Below are 6,533 nucleotides of genomic sequence, written 5' to 3' on the forward strand. Positions count from 1 at the left end.
GAAGAACCATGAATTTAACTATCAAAAAGGATATTACATACAATAGGGGACCATAAAGCGGGCAAATTTTATAGGGTCATTGGATTGGAAATTCCAGTGGAGGCTACTTTTGCTGTGATCGACAGGTGTGTTCAACCAGAGAGGAAGTAGAGTTCGTTTTTGCTTTACTACCTCATGGCCTGTAAGTATATGTGACGCTTAGGAGGGCAGGATGACCCAGAACACTATAATCCGTACCAGCCTATTAAAGCAAAAGCAATTTGATTAAAAAAGTAAAGTAATTCACTCTAAGACATGGCTGACTGATAAGCTTAATTTTCCCAGAAGCTATTTCCTTAATCTAAGAGGAATTTCCTAGTCTAGGAGAGAGATTTTTTTAGAAGAAACCTTCCAGAGCCACTTGAATATCTCAGGACATTACTATAACCAGTTTTTAAAAAGAGCTAGATTGGGAGCCATCTACCTTTGTCTATTACCGTGGTTGGCAAACTGCGGCTCGTGAGCCACATGCGGCTCTTTCACCCCTTGAGTATGGCTCTTCCTAAGCCTTAGGGGTAACCTAATTAAGTCAATAACAATGTCCCTACCTATATCGTTTAAGTTTAAAAAATTTGGCTCTCAAAAGAAATTTCAATCGTTGTACTGTCGATATTTGGTTCTGTTGACTAATAAGTTTGCTGACCACTGCCCTATTAGAATGGTTTTAAAACTGACTAATACAGTGGTTTTGAAATGATTACGCTGATTGTTATTTTTCCCCATCCCCCAACTGCCTCTTTTTGGTAGTCATCTGCCTGTTCTCTACACTGAATGGGTCTTTGTTCTGTTTTGTTTTTCTGGATTTCACTTATCAATGAAATCATACAGTACCTGTCTTTCTCTGTACCTGCTCTAATTACTCTTACACGCCAGCAGTACTACTGCCTGATTCTGAGAGTGGCATTCAAAGAGGGGTCTTACCTGATCGCCTCAGTGTGTTTGGGGATTCAAGAGAATCCTTTCTGAAATATTATCCCACCTCCCTCACGTAATGGGATTGTCTCATTTTCAGCCTTCACAGGAAGAACACCACAGAGTTGTAAAACAGTCATTTTCATGAGGTGAAGTGTGTACTAAGATTAATAAAAACTTTTTTCTGAGTGCATCATTGAAAACAGTCTTAGAGGCCACGTACTGTAGGATTTTATTATGCCTTTATCTCCTTAAAATATCTTTATATGTTTTCATATTGTTAGCTATCTAATACTCTTCTTTTTTAATTTTATTTTTTAATTACAATTTTCATTCAATATTATTTTGTATTAGTTTTAGGTGTATATCTAATGCTTTCAATCAGTGCTGGCATGATGGCCAAAGAAAAAATAAGCAGTCGCCGAAACCGGTTTGGCTCAGTGGATAGAGCGTCGGCCTGCGGACTGAAGGGTCCCAGGTTCGATTCCGGTCAAGGGCATGTACCTGGGTTGCGGGCATATCCCCAGTAGGAGATGTGCAGGAGGCAGCTGATCGATGTTTCTCTCTCATCGATGTTTCTAACTCTCTATCTCTCTCCCTTCCTCTCTGTAAAAAATCAATAAAATATATTTTAAAAAAAAAGAAAAAATAAGCAGTAAATAAGCAAGCCAATAAATATGTAAATGCACAAAAACATAAATAAGTGAGTGAGAACTCAGTTGGTAGGATTATTCAGCATATGTGAAAAATATATGGTTATTGGCATACCTCTCAATGTCCCAACATTTATTTTAGATTTGGCATGGTAGTAAAATAGACTAGCAAGATCTTCCTGACAGTGGAACCATGGGTCAGAGAGAAAAATAGGTAACAGAATTCCTCCTAGGAAAGCAGAAGAATCAAATTTGATATTTAATAGTCAGAAATGTAGAATAGACTTAGAAGTAAAGTATGGCTAGAAGTATATAAGTATGGAATGATGTGGTATAGAGGGATTGCCAAGTTTTTTAAATTTGTTTTGGGGTGTCTTTTGTTGTTGTTGTTGTTTTTATCAAAAATAAACTTCCTCTTCTTTCGGGGCACAGGCCTTAACTTCATTTCCCAGCCTTCCTTTCAGTTATGTGGCCATGTGATAGTGGGGATATCAGAAGCAGCAAAATATTTAATTTCTAGACTTAGTGTCTAAGAACTTCTCAGGTGTTTTTTTTAACAGATTCTAATGAGGATGAAAATGATCAGGGCTCATATGTAAGATGGGTCCTTTCCAAGTAAAGACTCATGACTTTATTTCATTTGGATGTTATTTTATTATTGCTGTTGAGAAGAACCAGAGTTTGCCACACCAAAATATGGATTTGGGGAATATTTATTATGTTAAACTGGTTATTTCTAAGAAACAAAGGACTTAAGAAGAGCTCTTTATACCCCCCTTATCTGCCTGAAGAAATTCAGATAGATGAACTTGCTTACATGAAGAAAATTTTAAACAATACCGAACAGTACATGTCATAAAGATCTTTTCTGAACAAGTTAGAAATCTAGAAGACAAAGACACTCCTAAGTGTAAACTTAGAGGAATCAAAAACAGTCCTGCCCAGGTGGTGTGGCTCAGTAGATGAATATGGACATGTGAACCAGGAGGTCACAGTTTGATTCCTGGTCAGGGCACATGCCCAGGTTGCAGGCTCAGTCCCTAGTGTGGAGCATGCAGGAGGCAGCCAATCAATGATTCTCTCATCATTGATGTTTCTCTCTCTCTCCTTCTCCCTTCTTCTCTGAAATCAATAAAAATACATTAGAAAAAGAAAAGAAAAAGAGGGTCCCAAACTACTATTGTTGGAGGCAACTGGGACGATCAGGGAAAGGCACCGCCCCCATCACCCCACTGCTGCTTCCACTGCTGGCTACTGCAGCTGCCTGCCCTTGGCCCTCGCAGCCACTGTGGCTTTGTCTGGAAGGGTGTCCAGAAGACATCCAGTCTATCTCATCTAATTAGCATATCACCCTTTTATTAGTATAGATCAGTGCTTGGCAAACTGCGGTTCTCGAGCCACATGCGACTCTTTGGCCCCTTGAGTGTGGCTCTTCCACAAAATACCACGTGTGGGCACGCATGTACAGTGAGATTGAAACTTTGTGGCCCTTGCTCAGGAGTCGGTTTTCGGCCTGGGTGAGTCTATTTTGAAGAAGTGGCATTAGAAGAAGTGGGGGTACATTCGCTGAGGTCAACCCCTCAGATTGAAGATGTTTTTAGCAAAGGCCAGCTTAGGAGTACCCTAATTAAGTTGATAACAATGTACTTACCTATATAGTTTAAGTTTAAAAAATTTGGCTCTCAAAAGAAATTTCAGTTGTTGTACTGTTGATATTTGGCTCTGTTGACTAATGAGTTTGCCGACCACCGGTATAGATAATCTTATGACTTAATCTTCTGTATATAAAATACCTGTTATCGTGGACCTGATTCTACAACCGTAATTGGTTATGGAACAGGGTGGAGTATGAAGGTAAATAGTTTTATGGGAAAAGCACTGGTCTTTCTTTTTAAACAAAATATGTAAAATCATAATGGTGCAAATGCTCATGTTCCCTAATGCCCTAGCTCAAGTTGGGAGATGAGGACATAGGCAAGGGAGAACACTGATTCAATAGGCAGCTTCTGCTGCACTGCACCAAATAATCACCTTATTGGTTTTTCCAGGGCTTTTTCCTATTCCTCATCAACCCCTTCCAGTCATGGAGTACCCTTGGATCAGTTTCCATTCTTTGTAGCATTCCTCCTTATACACATATACCATCTAGTATGCCTGATGTAATTCAATATTTCTTTACTGACTCTGTTCCACCATAGGCACTCCATATATTTTCCAGTAGAATTGTAGATTTTTTTTGGGGGGGGGTACCTTTTGTATATCGTTTTCTTATCCATAGTATTTTATTAGTAACCACTAGCCCCATGTTGTTACAGTTCTTTACCTTGTTATACCTTCAATGCAAATCTTTTCCTCTATTAAATAGAATGATTAGCATGAGAAGCTGAAGACTTCTTATCTTTCATGACACTACCATTCACATTTTTATCTCCTTTGAGGATTTTTAGAAATTTCATGATTAGCAACACTACCACTTTAAGTAGTGAAATTTTTTATACTTCTTGCCACTGCTCTCTTCCAAGTGCTATCAGGATACTTTGAAATCCTACCATCTTTTCATCAAAAGACCCTAAGATATACAAATGATCCATTTGATTTATACATTTTTTTATTCTATGAAAAACATACAATGTTTTTCTACTATTTTAATGAAGATAATATTCACAAACCTAAGGTATGTGATGGCCATGACTCCAAAAAGATAAGTATAAACCTTCCCTACTGTTTTTAAGTGGGGAACTGGGAAGAGAAAAGAGGTTAACATCTTGTCTATATAGATCATTGGCTTCAGTATGCCCTGTAACATATTAGATGAGGATCTTTATTTGTTGGTGTTTTCTCAGTTTGGAGATTTCTTTTACACAACTTATTAAAGCATCATGGTCAAAAGAGCAGGGTTAAAACTATTTTTAAAAATACAATTATATGAAGATATTAAATCTATAAAGGATAAAGTGTAAAATCCCCTCCTAAGTGTAAACTTAAAGGAATCAAGCAAGTGGAAACAGGCTACAAAAAAATGAGATGAATTTCTGTTTTATTGGTGAAAACAAGAAAATGTCAGGAAGAGTGTTGATTTTATTTGGGACTCTCAAAAAATACCTGAAATGACTGAGGCTGGACATCTCATGTTTAGAAAGTTCCAGGTGATTTTGTTCTCCTAGATTAGATAGCCACAAGGAAAAAGTGAGGTGCTGTGCTGGTTAGTGGTAAATTACCCTGAGGCATCATCTTTATTTAAAGACCTCAAGAATATATTTGAAAAGGGAGAGGATAATGAAGCAGAATTGAAATTCTTAGTCACACTGTTTAGATGTTAGGGAACTTGCTGAGTCTTATAGCCTTGGGCGAAGCTGCATCATCTATTTTTGAGGCTGATAGGACTTTCCTGAAGAAATTCAGAAGATCATGTGGAAGAAGGTTGGATTAAATGCCCATACATACTTTGAGTACACAGGACAAAAAAAAAAAAATCCTAGGTATGCTGCACTCAAAATTTTCTTATTCAGTTTCTTGGCAAAATATTGAAGATAAACTTAATCTCTTTTAGAGGTACAATTCACATAATTAATTATTTTTAAAATACACAAGAAATACTTATAAGATTTATACAAATATATTTAAAGGAAATCTTGCATGATACCCCATATAATTTCTTTGAGTGATTTTATGGTAAATAAAAAATAGCAAAATTTCATTTCAAATACTTCCTCTGGCCTAATATGAGTAGTTGTTTTTCCCAAATAATTAATGAAAATAAGATTTCGGATTTATTAGATTTTATGTTTAAACATTTCCTAAGAAAATTAGTATGGCAAGCCATTCTAATAATGACTATACCGCATATAAGAAATTTGTCCCTGTCCTTAATTATCAAACTAGGCCATCATAAACAAACCAATTTGTAGTAGATACAGAGGAAAATACAGGACGCAGCTAAGGTTTTTAGCTATTATAAATAAATTTTAACTGGAAACAAGATATCTGTTAAGTCTTATGGAAAGAGAGTACTATTCCCTCTCACATTCCCACACCCCCTCCCACCTTAATTCACTGCCTCACCAGTGCACAAGAATGGTAGCTAAGCAAGATCTTAACTTTAATACCAACAAGGTTTCACTACAAATAGGCTTCAGCAAATTGTTATTTTAGGATAAATTTACAGAAATAGCATCATTAGGCAAAATTATATATATAAAAGATAAGACTTTTGTCATCCCTAAGTTTCCCTTCATGCATTTGTTTCAGTTTTGATCCCGTAAACAACTTTAGACATTGCATGTTTCCTCATACTGTAAACGTGAAAACTATATTTTGAAACATTTCTTACACTATTTAGTTACTCTGGGTTTATTTTTCTGTCTAATATTTTTATAACTGTCAAAAGATATTGTTTCATTGCATTTAAAACAATGAAAACAACCTGTGTTATGAAGTCAGAAAAATAAAGATCACTCTTCTTTAGTCAGTCTCTATATCCGTGGTTCTCAACCTTCCTAATGCCGCGACCCTTTATGCAGTGAATGCATTCTAGTACTCCTTTGATATACATTGAACCTATTATGTGACAAACAATGTTCCAGGTGATAAGGAAGTGCAGTGGTTCACACATATATAAAAAGTCTCTATCCTAATGGAGTTAGATTTCATTGGATAGAAGCTAATAAAGAAGCATATGCATTTTATAGTGCCAGGTACAAGCAAATACTATGAAAATAAAAAAAAAGGCAGGTGAAGATTTAGAGAATGAATGGGGTAGTCAGGGAAAGCCTTTTACAGGAGCTCTGAAAAAAATTAAGAGTAAGTCTCATGAACATCTGGAGGAAGTTCTCTGATAGTGGGAACAAATGATAGAGGGACTGTGAGAAAGGTAGAAGTATTGGAAAAAGGAAATACAGTCAAGAGTGTCACATCTTCTAGAGCAAGCAT

Source organism: Myotis daubentonii, chromosome X, assembly GCF_963259705.1.
Source record: "Myotis daubentonii chromosome X, mMyoDau2.1, whole genome shotgun sequence".
Taxonomy (NCBI): Eukaryota; Metazoa; Chordata; class Mammalia; order Chiroptera; family Vespertilionidae; genus Myotis; species Myotis daubentonii.